At 42.2% G+C, this 18,165-nt stretch overlaps 1 protein-coding gene across 1 annotated transcript in view; it reads right to left on the bottom strand.

Annotated features, from left to right (window-relative positions):
• Positions 1 to 18,165, bottom strand: part of NAALADL2 (N-acetylated alpha-linked acidic dipeptidase like 2) — a 1,363,601-nt gene that overhangs the window by 1,158,026 nt on the left and 187,410 nt on the right. The gene's annotated exons all lie outside the window — the stretch shown is intronic.

Here is an 18,165-nt window from a genome sequence, read left to right as displayed (position 1 = left end):
ATTTAAAAACACACTGCACATTGATCGTGTGAGTCCTAACTGATCGTGCTGCTGAATCTCACAAATCTGTCAGAGCACTGTCTCTCTCTGCTATCCCTTTCTCATCAGTCAGTGTCAGAGGTAACAACTGAAGGATGTTCAAGAAGGTGTGTGTGTGAATAAAGGGGATGATCTAAGGCTGAAGATAGGTAGGAAGACATGTACAAGGTACTCTGCATGGAGAGAAATCACACAGGTTGTGTAATGCATCTATCACAACAACAACCTACAACTAAGAGAAAATTGTAAACTGCATATCATGGGGCCTGAAAACGATTTAACATTGCAGACTACAATTTTTCTTTTTTAATTAGGATAATCTCAAATCTAAGTAAAAAAAAGTCATGGGGTCCATTTATCAAAACCGATATGTCAGGTTTTCTTGTGTAAAAATGTTGCACAACATGCCCCAATTGCAACTTTTTTGGTACATTTCAGTGACATTTTGGAGACACCATTTTTCAAAGTGGTCTATGTTTAAGACTGAAAAGTAAGATTAGACCTGGATTATGGCACATTTACCATCTGCAACACTTGAAAAGTCGCAGAAAAGTTGCATCCTATGCCAGGCAGCCCCCATATGAATTTATTAGAGGGAATCTGTCACCCCATTTTTAGACTATTATCTACAGTAATATAAGAGTAGCACTACAGATTACTGAATCTTTTCCCTATACATCAATCTGCTCAGTTCCTTCTGCTCTATAACAAGCTGCCTTCAGCTCAGACACCACGTTCAACATAACAGATTCCTTTTAAAAGTGACATGAAAATTATCTCAATTTCAAATCCCTCCCCCTTTTCCATGTCAAAGGTATAAATCTTGTTTGCCAAACCTAAATTATTGGGGGGGAAAAATGGACATTGGTTATACTAACTGGGAATTTGGCAAACTCCCTGCTTCACCCCTAGCACATCGTATGTTTTTTAGTACCCATCACTGTGTGTGAGTTACAGGGTTATGCTATAGTTAGTCACTATTATGGTTCTATTTATATGGATCCCTTACATGTCACTTTTCTATCTGATATGTCACTATGTGTGCATATCAGGAAGTCACGCTATTATCTGCCACACTTATGATTATGTCACTTTTTATTATCCTTTGACTCATATCAGATGTCTATCGATGGTCTTCTCCTTATATGATAATTTCTGTGAGCGAGGGGCCCGGTGGGGATGCGGCAAGGGTATGCCTGCGGCATTGTGGTAATCGTGCGGTTATATCCCATCCTCTAGTTTCTTTTAGAGCCGTGGATTGCGGTTCACCTGCGTTCCACGGGGGTCGCGGGGTGCGCATGCGCTGGGCGACGCCATCTCGACGCGCTCCGTGACGTCTGCAAGTGCCGCCGCGCATGCGCGGTGCGCAGACGTGGATGCGCTGAGAGATGGCGCCGCGTACCATGGAGCTTCCCGCGCCCGTTCGTGTGGTCCGCAGATGTGCCGCATCCAGGTAATTTCTGTCCATCGCCCCACCCCTATCATGTTCTATATATACCCTGCTGATGCATCACATAGTACCTCCTGACGAAGCCGTTGAGGTGAAACGCGCGTCGAGGTCTCGCGCCCAGGGCCTGTCATTCATTTTGCCACCATGTCTTCAGGTACGTTCTGTATTTAGCACGGTTCCATACTGCGTGTGGGGCACCCTTGTATGTATCCACGCTGGGTCCCTTGCACTTAGGCGTATACCAGTTTTATTATTTTGGATCCCAGCCAAGTGATTTTTCATTATTATATTACCTTATTTGGCTGATTGTGACGCCTATATTATTCCGTGTATGCTAGCTACGACCTTGGGTTTATTACATTTAGTCTGTGGTGCGTTGTGTACCATACCCCTATTGAGGAGACTATTATATGTGATATTTATCTGGTTTCCCAGAGCCCTAGCTTTAGCTTTACCTCTCGATCGTACCTACCTGTGCATTACTTTGCACAGTTTCATGGTTGTTCTTTTGATTTGACTCACCCTGTGCTTCTCCGTGTACTGTATTACATCCTGTTGTTCTCCATTTTTATATTTTATAATAAATAACATTTTTTGATATAACACTCCACTTGTTTGGTTTTTAGTTTACTCTGGATGTGGTACAAGTGGTCATTATAGCTGTCTTAGTTGACAGAGCTGCCTTTTTGTAGGATAATATCACCATTGCAATCAGCTGTCTCTGCATCCTATGGACACACACAAAGAGGCAGCCCCTCCCCAACTTTGCCCCTCAATGCTAACATGTCAATGGGCAGTGCAGCTTGGTTGGGGGGGGGGGGGGGGGGGAGACGGGGGATTGAGGATCATGGGACCCATCAACATGTCAGCAAGATGACAAGCCAGGTCACATGACTCGTTTGTGAAGTTAGCAAACAGAGCTGAATAGGTAATACAACCATATTAGATATAGTATAGAAGAGGTTACAGCCAGCTCACCTTCTTGTCCTGTGTAGCGGTGCACGGGGCGGACTCAAGCCAGTCCTCAGACGTAATTCACAAGATAGAAAAAAGGCTCCAGCACCAGAAATGGACGTAGTGAATAATCCAGGTCTTTATTCGTCACCAAAATTCAGATGGATACAGCAAACAGTGACACTGGCTCCCACTTATTCCCAAAGATCTACGCGTTTCGAACGCTAGTGTTCTTAGTCATGATCACTTAGATTATTAGATATATGTTAGTATGGCCACGGCATGTTTAATGGAACATAAAAGTTGTATCCCGGAAAACCCCTTTAATAATTAGGAAAGAATTGACTAATTCATCAGCATGAGCAGACTGGGAACTTTAAGTTGCCCTGGAAAAAAACCTAAAAGTGGCCCATGTTGTAGGCAGATCAAATTGACAAAATAAGAAAGCAGAGATAACAGAAGTAGGCAGGGATTCTCTTTCACTGCATGAGGACGAGCGATCACTATTGAAATCCCTCATTCTCATATAGAATCATGGTTTCTGAGCAGCAGATTGCTGTTTAGACCACATGATTGCTGCCCAGAAACTATGATAAATGGTATCTGCATCAACAAGATCACGGCACATTTACACAGGTAGATTGTTGGGAACTACCGTTTGCAGGAACGGTTGTTCCTGATAATCTGGACGATTATTGGCTTGTACATCAGGAGGACACTGTCCCCTGTATACAGTTTCTTTATTTTGACTTGATATTGCTCTGTAAAAAAGATAATCTCTCTAGAATATAACTACAGTATGTGAGAAATAGAAATAGCACTTTTCTCCAAGACTATATAAGAATCTTTGTCTTCAGATTAAAATACCCACTCACCTTTAATTAATACTAATTACTTAATAAACACTAGAATAAATGATTATTTGAAACAACACAATTAATAAAAATTAGATTAGATTTATTTGCTGCCTTCAAGGGTTGATAAATGCTTTTAAGTAGAAAGTTCAAAGGCAAAGTCTTCATTTACAATGGTAATAACTATTATGAACAATTACTAACTGCTTGGTATACTATGTGTGTTACTTCTTTTATTTGTCTTAGAATATGAAAATTGCAATTCTTTTCGACAAGGCAGTGAAGCAGTGCAGTTCTGACATTACGTAGATTACTTGCATTAATCTTCTGGATTTATTGCCAGGTTTTAAAGGTGAATAAAAATTAATAATATGTAAACATATGTAAGCTCCGAGGAAGCATGAAATCAGACCTTTGCCCCACGTACCAAATAAATTACAGGATGTGCTATCCCATATTAAATATACAGCTAAAAATTGAAATCAATGAAAATTGCATGAAAATGTTAATTCTGTCTGCATTACACTTAAGGATCATTTTGAGAAGCATGATCACATAGTGAAAAAGAAATACAGTTCTTCATGGGTCTCATGTGTTCTCAGACTGCACAAATATACTGAATGCATTCACAATTAAGGCCTCATGCACACGGCCGTGAGCGGTCCGTGGTATCCCGGCCTGGCATCCTGTTGAGAGCAGGAGCTACGGCGTCATTTGTTGCTATGACGCCGTGCGCTTCATGCCGCTACTGCTCTACAGTAATACACTCGTATAGATCATACGAGTGTATTACTGTAGTGCAGCGGCGGCATGAAGCGCACGGCGTCATAGTAACCAATGACACCGTGCGCTCCTGCTCTCAGCAGGATACCAGGCCGGGATACCACGGACCGCTCACGGCCGTGTTCCATGGCCGTGTGCATAAAGGCCTAGCTGCCTATCCCCAATTGCGGTCAGGCTGGAGCATGTGAGCGCACGGACGTGGTGACGTGCATCGCCCCTCCCCCTGGGGCTGCCCAACATCAGCATGCAAGCGGAGCAGCGCAAGTATCATAAGGAAGACACTATGGCTATGCATACCAGAATTGCTATTGCCGGGGGGAAAGGCTCAATATTAGAGACAACAGATCTTGAGGAAAGCCGAGTAGTCGATACCTGGACGCCGGGTCCCCTGACAGAGGAGGTGGCGACCAGGTGACGGAACAACAGGGCCAAGTGTTGGCAATGAAGGAGCCGGCCTCTACCACGAGAGACTGGTTCCGGGATCGGTTGCCCAAAAGTGGAGAGCCTCGGAGAGCACACAAGACCGAGCTGTGCTCGGAAAATGTTAATGCAGAGCTGTGTTCTTGTTACGGATTCTGAAATCATTGAGGCCCGTTGATAAATCGAGGAGGTGGACATGGGCCATATGTGAAAAAAGCAACCTCGCAGGATAAATATAAAATCCCCAAAGGCCCTAGTTGGACAGAGCCTGAGGACAGTTGCTGGGGGAGAATTCTCCTCTATATAAAATCCATCTCATCTGTGGTTTGTCTGGGGCATATTGAGGTCTCACGCTATCCCTATTGGATTTGCTATTAGTGGACGTTCTATATGAAAGGCCGTTTGGTTTGGGGTTATCGTTTTAGATCCCTGCCAAAGGTTATCGTTTTTTGAACATATAGTTGTATGGACGTGGGAGGTTCCTCCCTTATATTGCAGGGCCGAATACTGGAATTGATAGAAGCAGAAACGACTCTACTGGCCCTACGGTGGCTAGGGTTACAAGCATTCATCATCTCCCCCCCCCTGCTTGGCTACTCCTTCCCCTGGTACATTGAGGTCCCCCAAAAAGGAAAATTTTTACTTGTATAGCAAGTTTGCTTTATGTATGGGACTGGGGTTCTTGCAGTGCTGTGCAAATCAGCGATACGTTGTTGCAGACCTTGCATTGTCTTGCTGATTAGTGATTTGTTGCTGTAGATCTTGAATTTTTGTGTAGATATACTATTTTAGATCTTGTATTGCTTTAATCAGGAAAAAAAAATAAATTGGAATTGGAAAGGGGAAGATAAAATGGCACGACAGCAAACGGAAAAGGGTAAAAGGCCAAACGATCTTAGACAAAACATTGTCTCCTGGACTAAAAAGGCCTGGACGGGATCGTTCCCAGAAGCAGTTGTTGACCTGTTTGTCAAAGCAAAAGAGATCTTCTATATCTCCCCCAACGGACAATGAGGACGAAAATTCTGACAAGCAAATATCCTCTATGGAGGAGGGGGGCTGTCATGTATTGTTAGAGAGGGATTCTCAGCTGGGAGGGTGGGGCCTGGGAGAAGGGGGAAAGAGGGAGGATGGTAGTAGTCGAGGGGAGAAATCTCCTAGTTTGCAGGACATTTTTGGGAAATTCAGAAATGTAATAATGCTATTTCAGGCCTCTCTTCCTCGGTAGGGAATGTTAAAGAAAACCTGGGACTATTAAGGGGGCGGATCTGCATAAATATAAAAACAGGCTGGATGTGGTGGAGGTGAGGGTGTCCCTGCTGGAAGACCAACTCCGGGAGGCTGTGGTAGGTAGAGAAAAGATTATACAGGAAAATAAGGAGATGCAGAAGAAATTATTAGATATGGAAAACAGATCAAGAAGAACAAATATCAGATGTATAGGTTTCCCGGAGGGGGCTGAAGGTAGGGATGCAACATTCTTTATTAATGCTTGGCTGTTATTGAAGCTGGGACAGGAGGTCTCCAAATTGGGGGATATGGTGGAAAGGGCTCATAGGTTCCCCCCTAGAGCCCCATCTCCTGGGGTAAAACAGAGACCAATCATGATTAAATTGCTCTCAGCGAGAGATAGGGATGAGATACTCCGTAGAGTGAGGAAAAAAGGGGATATGGACTATGAGGGCTCCCCCGATACTAATGTTCCCAGATTATGCCAAAGAGACTCAACAAGATAGGAAAAGATATATGGAAGTGAAAAGAGATTTAAGAGCGAAAGGGGTCCAATATTCGGTCCAATTCCCTGCCAGACTTCGGGTGGAGTGGGGGGGAAAGGCATGGTTTTTTAATAATCCGGAAAAAGCCAAAGAGTGGGTGGAGAAAAATGTAATGTGGTTTATATTGTATGTGTAGCCATTAAATCTACATTTTGTCGGGAGTGGTTCTTCCAGGGGAGGGGGTATGCAGGTTGAGAGATCCAGTATGGTTCAGTATATTGGATCAGCCAGAGAGTGGGGGGGCAGATGTGGTCACCATTTATTTTATTTTATTTTACTCTCTCTCTCTCTCTCTCTCTCTCTCTCTCTCTCTCTCTCGGCCCATTTTATATTTTTTTCTAGTATAAACGTCGGCCTTCTGTACATCAAGTAGGCGTATAGATGCGAGTGATCTCATGGAATGTTAGGGGCCTGAGCACAGGTATAAAAAGAATCGCTGTTTTTGATGCCATATGTAAGACTCTCCCACCTATAGTCTGTCTTCAGGAGACCCCTTTAATTAAAGAAAAATGTAACATATTGGAGAAATCTTGGGTTCAGTTTGCTTTTCACTCGGTTTTTTCAAATTATGCTAGGGGAGTTTCAATCCTTATACATCGAGACATAAATATAAAAATAAGGGACACACGAATAGACAAGTAAGGAAGATATGTTATAATTGACTGTGAAATTAAAAATAAGATGTGGATAATTGCAAGAATATATGTCACCCCTCCATTTAGATTGGATGTACTGTTAAAGATACACAAATATTATCAAGGGAAAGAAGATAGAGCTCTTATGATAATTGGGGATTTCAACATGGTTATTGAAGACAGTCTTGATAGATGCAGGCCTGGAAAGCTGATAGTTAACTATAGAAAAACAAGGTTTAAAAGTTTCCTAGAAGAAATAGGATGGGTTGATATATGGCGCGTCAAATATCCTGATGTTAGGAAGTTCTTGTGCTTCTCTAAGACACACAGTTTTTTCAAGAATAGATATGGCGGTGGGTAATAGAGAGGTTTTACAAGATATCACTAGTATTAAATATACACAAAGAGGAGTCTCTGACCACTCTCCATTGTTGATAAATATTAGGGAAGAGGGTCTAGATATGCATGGGTTAAAATTAAGTTGGGATAGATAGATATGATGGAGAATCATATGATAAGTTGCGGGACAAAATTATGGAATATTACAAGATAAATAAGGGCACTGCAGACACTAAGATAGTTTGGAAAGGAGGAAAGGCCTTCATGAGTGGGATCTTTGTCAAATGTAGTTTCATACACAAAAATGAAAAAGAAATGGAGGGGTTAGCAAGAGAGGTAAATCATACGGAAAAGAGCTATAAAGGAAAACCCTATGAGTGAGAATCAGCAGAAATGGGAGGAGACCCAAAAGAGATATCAAGATGAACAATACTTCTTGGGGGAACAACAAAATTAATTACGTGAGATTATAATATGTTCAGGCTCACACTCAGGGAAAAAGACTTGCTTCGATAGTTAGAGCACAAAGGACAAGTAATTATATTTCTCACTTGGTAAATTGGATAGATAAACGGGTTGAAACGCTGTCCGAGAAGATAACATTAATAAAATCATACTACCAGGAAGTATACAAAACTAGAGTACGCAAAGAAACTCGAGATATTGAGCACTTCCTGGAGAGTTTAGAGGTTAATGTGCTTACAAATGAGCAGAGGGCTTCTCCCGAAAAGGACATTATGGTGGAAGAGGTACAAGGAATACTTAATTCGACACAAAAAAAATAGGTACCCTGGTCTAGATAGTATTCCTTTTGCGGTTTAAGATAAATATAGGGATATAATGATGCCTGAAATGATAGAAATGTGGACAGCTTCACTTAAAAGTAAAGGATTACCCAATTCTGCCCAAAAAGCCTTAATTACATTATTAAAACCAGATAAGGACCCCCAGCTAATCGACTCGTACTGCCCCATTTCTTTAATCAATAGACTAATACATTAAAGGGGGTGGTAACCTCTATAATACATGATGACCAAACTGGATTTATGGCTGGAAAATCAACCTTGATAAATATTAGAAGATGCTTTTTAAATATGCAGATTAGGTCAGACAATTGGGGTCAGAGAGTAATAGTTATGATAGATGCATCCAAAGCCTTTGATACAATAGAATTGCCCTTCATGTGGGGAACTCTAAAAAGGATGGGTTTCGGTGCAAGATACAGTTCATGGATACAATTGTTGTATACGGGGCTTAAAGCTACAGTAATAGATTTCCGAACTCTTCAACATTCAAAGGAGGGGTGAGACAGGGATGTCACCTGTCTCCCCTTCTTTTTGCCATCGCCATCAAGCCCTTAGCGGAATGGATACATCAGGATAAGAACATAGTTGGGTATAAATTTGGGAACCATGAAGAGAAAATGTAGTTGTACGCAGACGACATGATGTTGTTTGTAGGTGCACATGACTCTTTGGAATATATATTGGAGGTGTTTGATAGGTATGGTAGGATGGCTGGTTTGAAGATGAACTGGGAAAAATCTGCTTGTCTCCCTATTGACCCCTTGGGGGATTTCACCCCAAGGGACTTGGAGATTATGAAAGAATGGCAAGGGATAAAGTACTTAGGTAATAAATTAACAAATGATCCCAGGGACTTCAATAAGCTAAATATAAAATCTCTTCTCTCTCGGGTAAAGGATAAAATCAGGATTTGGAACAGACTTCCTCTTTCTATGGCTGGAAGGCTTGCCTTGGTTAAAATGTGTTTACTCCTTATGATTAATTATATATTTTGGCATTCACCTATTAATATACCGAAGGGGGTTTTCCGTGTTGTGGAGAGACTGCTGCAAAAACTGATATGGAGAGGGAGAAAAACTAGAATGAAACTCTCCAACCTGCAACGGTTCAAAAAGGATGGTGGCCTCTCGGTCCCATACATAAAAATGTATTGTCTAGCTGGACAGTGTAACAATATTTTAGACTGGGGGGGAAAATCTAGGCTTTATAAATCTCTAGTGGGCAGTTTGGACAATAACCTGCTAAAATTTGAGATCTGTCAGATCCTGGAGGCGGGTATTCTTAGGCCGGGGGGCAAGTTAGTATGGTAACCACAGAATTTATGAGTAGTATTTGGAGCAATATTAGAGAAATGTGTGAGATAAACAAAATAAGTGAAGAAAGTCTGATCTGGAGAAATGCTCACCTGCAGGAGTTTGCTAATATGGCACACATCCCATGGATGAGACAGTGGATATATAGGCTTGGCAAGATCATTTCCAATAATCAGGTAATAGAATTCCAAGTTTTAAAAGAAACATACGGGTATCAGGATATGGACTTATTCTATTATATACAGTTGAAGCATGATGCCGGTCTTTTATAAGAGGTAGACCAGCCATAGATAAAAGGCCTGGAGTCCTGAAAACACATTTCTGCCTATAAAGGGGAGAGGAAGAAAATATCACAAATTTATAATAGGCTGGTCTCCCAAAAGGGAAAGCTCCTATTCTATTGGGAAACAATTGGAAGGTGTCAGGCTCCAGCTTCAGGATGACGACTGGGGGGGGGGGGGGGGGGGGTGGATATATAAATTTATGAAGTTTTATAAGAGTTTTTAAGTGCAAAAAATGTAATGAAATTGGGGTGAACGATATACATATTTTATTAGGCTGTCCCCATATTCAAAAGTTCTGGCAAGAAGTTTTAACCCAAATTCGTGAAATCCTTCAGATAACCATCAGTAATACCTTTGAAACGATTATTTTGGGAAAGGTGGGAGAAAGGATGGCGGCACCCAAGAAGGAGGTAGTTGCCAAGTTATTATTTCAAGATGGAAGGTGTATAGTTTGTTGTTTTTTTTTAATAAATATTTTTATTGTATTTTAACAAGAAGAGCAAAAGGTACAAGCTAATGGTGATGGACACGTATGTGTGTCACACAACATCACCTTACAATCGATATTATGACAATAGTAATAACATAAACATGTGGAGTTCTGCGCTATACATCAAATGTGAATCTTACACTATATGGGTTATGGTACCCATGTGATTAGAGTCAAAGAGGGAGTTTCCTAAAGTACTGCCAAGGTTTCCAGAGGGCGCTGAAGTTTCTATATGAGTGGTCTTCCCATGCAGACATTTCTTCGAACCTGTAAATGGGGTCAATTTTATTAAGCCAGTGATCAATGGGGGGGAAGGTCATGGGTTAGCCAGTATCTGGGTATCAATAAACGGGCTGCCGTCAGTAATTTTTTGAACAGTTTAGTGGTAAGGAATTGAGTAGATGTGAGTGTAGTCCCAGGAGAGCAAATTTGGGACAAGGGGAGAAAAATGTTTTGCAAATTAAATTGCAATGTTTAAATATTTTGGACCACCATGACATAATTAATGGGCATGTCCACCATATGTGATAAAACGTCCACTTTTCGGATTCACATCTCCAGCATACGTCAGAGCCCGAGGATGAGAAACGGCAGGTTACTTCCGGGGTTTTATACCATCTAGAAAGGATTTTGTATCCATTTTCTTGGATTCTGACACATCTGGAAGAAGAATGGGGTTCAATAAAGAGGCGGTTTTGATCCTCTACATTAAGTGGCATACCCAGGTCCTTCTCCCAAGAGCCGATAAAGGATGGTTTAGGCATGTTAACAGGAGATGCGAGTCTCCTGTAAATGAGGGAGATGAGTTTTCGGGGTGGAGGGTTTGCACAGATAAGGCTTTCGAACTATGTTAAAGGCCTGAGCATATCGCTGTATTGGACATTTTTACAGATAAAGGATTGGAGGAAAGCTATGAAAAATATGGAGGGAGTGACTGTGGTGAAAAGGCTTTGGATATTATGTCGGTCCATCAGTGTACCATCTTCATCAAAAAGGGAGATCACTGGTAGTGTGGAGTTTCTGATCGAGAGTGGGAGGCTTTGTGACTATTCTAGCGGAGCCAAGTTCAGAAGGTCTCTCACCTGAATAAGGGGGAGGGTAAGGGAACTGCCAAGGCCGATTTTTGAAACTTATTCCAAGCTTCTAGGGTGGCCCTAATATTAAGATTGTGTTGAATATGGTTGGGAGGGATTTTTTAGGGTGAATTAGGAGGACTCTAAACGATGAAAGGAATGAAGAGGACTCTATACCAAAGATTTGGATGAAGTTTCCCTAAACCAGTCTACGACTCTAGACATTAGGCTGGCCAAATTATAGGTCTCTGGGTCAGGTAGGTTAATACCGCCTGAGGATTTAGGTCTCTATAGGATATGGAAGCTAATACAAGCTTTTTTCTTATTCCAAATGAAGTTTCGGACATTCCTATTAATAGATTGAAAATATGAGTTGGGGATAGGGAGGGGCAGGACCTGGTGTAAGTAGTTTAATCTTGTCATGACCAGGGAGGTGAAGAGGTTTTTCCTACCAAACCAAGAAAGTGTTGGAAAATACAAATTATCAATTTGGGATTGCATGGATTGTAGTAGAGGGATATAATGGAGATTGAACAAGTTGGAGAGATGTGGGCCAATTTTGACTCCCAAATATGTGATGGTGGGTGAGTCCCAATTAAAGGACGAAGTTGAAGCAAGCTTATATCTGGTATGTGGGGGTAAACCTATAGTTAGGATGTGGGATTTTTTCATGTTCATTTTGAAGATAGATAGGGGGTTAAATTTTTCTAGATGATCATAGATACGGGGTAGAGAGATGGAGGGGTTGGTAGTAATAAATAAAAGATCATAAGCAAAAGCAGCAGCTTTATGTTTGTGGCCTCCTAAATTAATGCCTTCGATCAAGGGGTCTTGGCGAATGGATTGTAAAAGGGGTTCCATGACCAGAACAAAGATCAGGGGGGATAATGGGCAACCTTGGAGAGTGCCATTTTTAATGGGGAAAGGAAGGGAGAATGTGTCATTTTCCAGCACCGATGCCGAGGCATTAAGGTACATTGAGAAGACCGCCTGTTTAAAGGGGTCTGGAAGCCCAAATTTCATCATGACGAGACGCATAAAGTCCCAGTTGACTCTGTCAAATGCTTTTTCGGCATCGGTGCTGACAAGGACCAATGGACAAGATTTCCTTTTAGCATAGAAGATGGCATTTATAATTCTCGTTGAATTATCTTAACCTTCCCTGCCAGATACAAAACCCGTTTGGTCTTTATGTACTATATAGGAAAGTAACTGGGATAAGCGGTTAGCGAGAATTTTAGCCATTAGTTTAAGGTCCAGATTTAGTAGTGAAATGGGGCGATAATTTTCACAGTAAGCAGAGTCTTTATCTGTTTTGGGTATAATTGTGATATGTGCTTTGGTCATATCTTGAGATAAAGGTTTTCCCTTCAGGGATTGGTTAAAGAGTAAAAGTAGATGGGGAGCAAGGAGTTCATTAAAGGTGCGGTAGTATATGGCCGATAGCCCATCAGGCCCGGGGGCTTTGTTTTTGGAGAGTTGTTTTATGGCTTCTTTCACTTCCTTAAGTGTAAAAGGGGATTCTAGGGAGATCTTTTGAGATTGGATCAAGTTTGGGAGAGATAGGGATTGGAGAAATTTTTGGGTTGTTTCTAGATGAGAGGGTGCCTCTGTATGGGGAGTATTAGTGTGGATGTTGTATAAAGTGTGGTAAAAGTCTCGAAACTGGGAGGCTATATCCTTAGTCTTGGTAACAGTTTCCCCTCCTTTAGTATTCAATTCACATATATGGTTATGATATCTCCTTTGTTTTATCCTGTTCATCATGAATCTTGATGCTTTGTCTCCGTGGGCAAAAAAATTAAATTGGGAGTTGAGAAAAATGTTTGGCTGAGGCATTGTTTTGTTGTTGGTTTTTTAGTTCGGATCGAAGTCTGGTAAGTTCAACTAATTGTGTGTCAGAGAGGGTTTGTTTATGTTGGGTCTCTAATTTTTTAATATGAAGAAGCAGAGTATCTATTTGGGCCGATCTTAATTTTTTTGCATAGGAGCCTAGACTGATGAGTTGTCCTCTCATAAAGGCTTTATGAGTATCCCACAGCAAGTTGGGGGAGGTTTCTGGGAGGGCATTCATAGTGAAGAAGTCTTCTAGGGCTTTTTTTTAGCTTGGAGACATAATTTGGGTTGGAAAGGAGTTGCTCATTGAGTCTCCATATAAATGTTCTGGGAGGGGGTGTTGTAGGGGCATGGTCGGACATGTTGATAGAGTCAATGCAGGGGTCTTTACATATTCGGATATGTTCCTTAGACACTAATAAGTAATCAAGTCTTTGATAAGAGCCATGTAAGTTCGAATAAAAGGTATAATCCTTTACTGATAGATTTAATATTTTCCAAATGTCGAGTTCAGTTAGTGAATTATTAATTGTGCGGAGTGCTCGTTTGGATAGAGCAGATTTACTGGTAGATGAATCTAAAGATGGGTCTAAGGTGACATTAAGATCTCCACCCAGGATCAATATACCTTCTTGAAAAGGGGATATAATTGGGATAAGGTCTTTGAGCCAAGTAGCCTGGTCGACATTTGGGGCATATACACTCACCTAAAGAATTATTAGGAACCCCATACTAATACGGTGTTGGACCCCCTTTTGCCTTCAGAACTGCCTTAATTCTACGTGGCATTGATTGAACAAGGTGCTGATAGCATTCTTTAGAAATGTTGGCCCATATTGATAGGATAGCATCTTGCAGTTGATGGAGATTTGAGGGATGCACATCCAGGGCACAAAGCTCCCATTCCACCACATCCCAAAGATGCTCTATTGGGTTGAGATCTGGTGAATGTGGGGGCCATTTTAGTACAGTGAACTCATTGTCATGTTCAAGAAACCAATTTGAAATGATTCGAGCTTTGTGACATGGTGCATTATCCTGCTGGAAGTAGCCATCAGAGGATGAGTACATGGTGGTCATGTAGGGATGGACATGGTCAGAAACAATGCTCAGGTAGCCCGTGGCATTTAAACGATGCCCAATTGGCACTAAGGAGCCTAAAGTGTGCCCAGAAAACATCCCCCACAACATTACACCACCACCACCAGCCTGCACGATGGATACATGTTCTCATTCTGTTTATGCCAAATTCGGACTCTACCATTTGAATGTCTCAACAGAAATCGAGACTCATCAGACCAGGCAACATTTTTCCAGTCTTCAACAGTCCAATTTTGGTGAGCTCGTGCAAATTGTAGCCTCTTTTTCCTATTTGTAGTGGAGATGAGTGGTACCCGGTGGGGTCTTCTGCTGTTGTAGCCCATCCGCCTCAAGGTTGTGCGTGTTGTGGCTTCACAAATGCTTTGCTGCATACCTCGGTTGTAACGAGTGGTTATTTCAGTCAACGTTGCTCTTCTATCAGCTTGAATCAGTCGGCCCATTCTCCTCTGACCTCTAGCATCCACAAGGCATTTTTGCCCACAGGACTGCCGCATACTGGATGTTTTTCCCTTTTCACACCATTCTTTGTAAACCTTAGAAATGGTTGTGCGTGAAAATCCCAGTAACTGAGCAGATTGTGAAATACTCAGACCGGCCCGTCTGGCACCAACAACCATGCCACGCTCAAAATTGCTTAAATCACCTTTCTTTCCCATTCTGACATTCAGTTTGGAGTTCAGGAGATTGTCTTGACCAGGACCACCCCCCTAAATGTATTAAAGCAACTGCCATGTGATTGGTTGACTAGATAATTACATTAATGAGAAATAAAACAGGTGTTCCTAATAATTCTTTAGGTGAGTGTATATTACCAAAAGTGTACATACATTTGTCAATATAACCCTTGAGTAACAAATATCTGCCTTCAACATCTTGTTGATGGGAACAATATTGGAAGGGTATGTTCCTGCTAAAACCAATGCTGATCCCTCTAGAGGCAGAAGAATTGGAACCGCAATTGTACCATATAGGAAAGTTGGAGCGAGAAAGATAGGGATATCTGTTAAACCTAAAATGGGTTTCTTGTAGGAGCAGAATTGAAGTCTGTTTTTTTTTTCATGAAGGATAGTATTTGACATCTTTTAGAAGGCGAATTAAAGCCTTTTACATTAAATGATGCGATCTTAAGATTGGTCATCATTTCGAGTTAAAGAAATCCCGATCTTTCTGGCCCCGTTAAAGTGTCATCCCTTCCGGCCAATAGGGCTGGTTCAGGAATCTCTGTGAAGATTCATTTAGACAGAGTAGTATAGCAGGTCCACAAAATAAAAATAGTAACAAGTGGGGTATTAACGAAATACCATAATAACAAACATTAAAAAGTGCGCGCAAGCGCTTACTAATATGATATTGACCATGGGGATAGTGGAATTCAGGATTATCGCCCTGAAGTATAACGATCGTCAAACATAAAAATCGATTCGGAAAATAATCAAAAGGGGGAGTATATAAGATTGACTGAGGAGGGAAGGTTCAATCGAGAGATGACTTGAGGATTAGCAAGGAGAAGGGAAAGAAGGATGGGAGGAGCTGAGGAAGACAGTGAGTATGGATAGATGGCTCATATAAACCTATAGTCCATGGATACTTAATCTCCCATAGGCAGACGTCTCTGTGTGGTCAGGGAAATATCTCTTCTTTGCTTGCCCACTCTAGGGGTGCGTTGTTTCTCCCAATGATCTGCAGTAGGTAGAATCAGGAGGGAAGAAAGGTCTTGTACTATCTCCCAGTTCTGAATGTTTAGCGGGCTGATGTTCAGATGGTCGTATACTTGATCCAGATCTGCAAAGGATGAGACAGCCATCCTGCGTCCCTAATAAAAAAAGGATATGCCAAAGGGGAAGGTCCATCTGTATAGAATGCTATGGGATCTGAGCCAGTCAGTGATTTGGGCCAGATCTTGGAAGATAGAGACGGTATATCCAACCCAGGTAATCTCTCCAGACTGTCTCGCTTTAGTAAGGATAGCCTCCTTAACTGGGAAGGAAAGAAATTAGCTTTTTATATCCCTCGGAGGGGCATTTGTGGCCGGTTTAGGTCGTAACGCCCTGTGTGCCCTCTCTAGGATCACATCGTGTGCAGAGTCAGGACCCAGAAGGGATATGCAGATTTGCATTATTGTATGAGGGATATCACCCGTAGCAACCGATTCCGGTATACCTCGAAAGCGCAGGTTGTTTCGTCTGCTGCAATTTTCTTGATCTTCCAGGGCACAGTATAAGGCATTTAGATTCGATTGAATAGAGCAGACGTGTTGGGAGACCGCTTGTTGGTGCTTTATAATAGCGGCTTGAGAGTCCTCAAGAGCCTCTACCCTCCGTCCTATAGGTTTAATATCTTGTTTGATGGTGGATAGGTCGGAGTTTATGGAATCAAGGTCTGCTGATAGAGAGGACATTAGCGTGTCTTTAAAGTAAGCCCTGGATAGAGGAAGTGTGTTCGGTTCCTCATCTCCTTCTGCTGCAGCCTCAGGCTGTTCTTTATGTGAGCGGTTGCTCGAGCGCGGGGAGACCGGCGCCATCTTGCTCTCTCTAGCCACATAAGAGGAGGCAGCTTTTTTAATAAATTTGTTCATTTCTCCCTTGCTCTCCGTGGATTTTTGTGCATCGGGACCTTCGCTGGGTTTGGGTCCCCCAATCTTCACCATAATTTCTTCTTAAGGCTGAATTTCCAAGCTGTTAGGGCGATTTCTCACACGGAGCTGAACACTCACACAGCCACCCTCGAAGGTGTATAGTTTTCAACTGGATGTATAGGAGGGTTCCCATGATAGAAAGATGGGCGAGATTGGTCAAAAATTCTCTGATGTGAAAAATTCTATAAAAAGTCCACCCAAAAAAAAACAAATGCAATTTTTTGAGCTTTGGGCAGGGTGGCTGGCATAGGAGATGAGGGGCACAGTGGATCGAGGGTGGAGGTCGAGGAGTGGAGGGAGATGAGGAGATGCAAGGATAAGGGGGAGAGAGAGAAGGTTTTTTTTTTATTTAATTTTTCTTTTCTGTTTCGTGGCTTGGGGGGTATGGGACTAAAAGGGGTTAAAAGCATTAATAATAGATATTGTCTCGTTTTTATAAATAGTATTTGTGATATGCTAAAAAAAGAGATTTAAAGAACTGCCTATCCCAGGGAGCCCAAGTCAGCCTCAACAATGCAGGTTATTTGTAAATTTGCAGAACTTGACTTCACCTATCGCAGGCGCCTTTCCCAAGTCCTAAGTAAGGTTTTCATCATTTATATCTCCAGAACTTGAATAGCGTAGATTTACATAACAGGATGGTAGCCAAATAAGATATACAAAGCAGGTTGACAGGCAACAAATAAATATGCAGGTGCATTTAAAAAAATTAGAATATCATTGAAAAGTTCATTTACTTCAGTAATTCAAATTAAAAAGTGAAGCTCATCATTACGTATAGAATGATCTATTGCACATGCTGGCCAGACTGTGCGAGCAGCAGCAGGCGATAGTGGAGTTTCAGCTGCAGCACACACGGGTGAGTCGCTCTGTGGAACAGCACCACTTCACCACCAATGACTGAGCCTCCATGCGAGACCCGTGTTCCTTGTTGCGCTGTTTCGAGTACTCCACCAACATGGCAAGTGCCAATAACACTGTGCTCAGCGTTATTATCCCACTTCTATGCCTCCTTGAAAAAACGCTGCTGGCGATGATGGAAGAGGATTTGACACAGGAGGAGGAAGAGGGATAATTTCGTAGGGTTTCCGGCCAGTCATTCACAAGTGGCTCCGAGGGTGGGTTCCTGCATCCACAAATGCCAGGTACACAATTGTCCAGCCAGGGCACAGTTCTGGAGGATGATGAGGTGGAGGATGAGGAGGAGGAGATGGAGGAGGAGGAGATGGAGGAGGAGGAGATGGAGGAGGAGGAGATGGAGGAGGAGGAGATGGAGGAGGAGGAGATGGAGGAGGAGGAGGAGGAGGAACCTTGTTCACAGCAGGGTGGCACCCAGACCAGCTCATGGCTATCACTGGTGCGTGGCTGGGGGGATACA

Source organism: Bufo bufo, chromosome 4 (genome assembly GCF_905171765.1).
Source record: "Bufo bufo chromosome 4, aBufBuf1.1, whole genome shotgun sequence".
NCBI lineage: Eukaryota > Metazoa > Chordata > Amphibia > Anura > Bufonidae > Bufo > Bufo bufo.
This window is presented reverse-complemented; position numbering and strand designations above follow the sequence as displayed.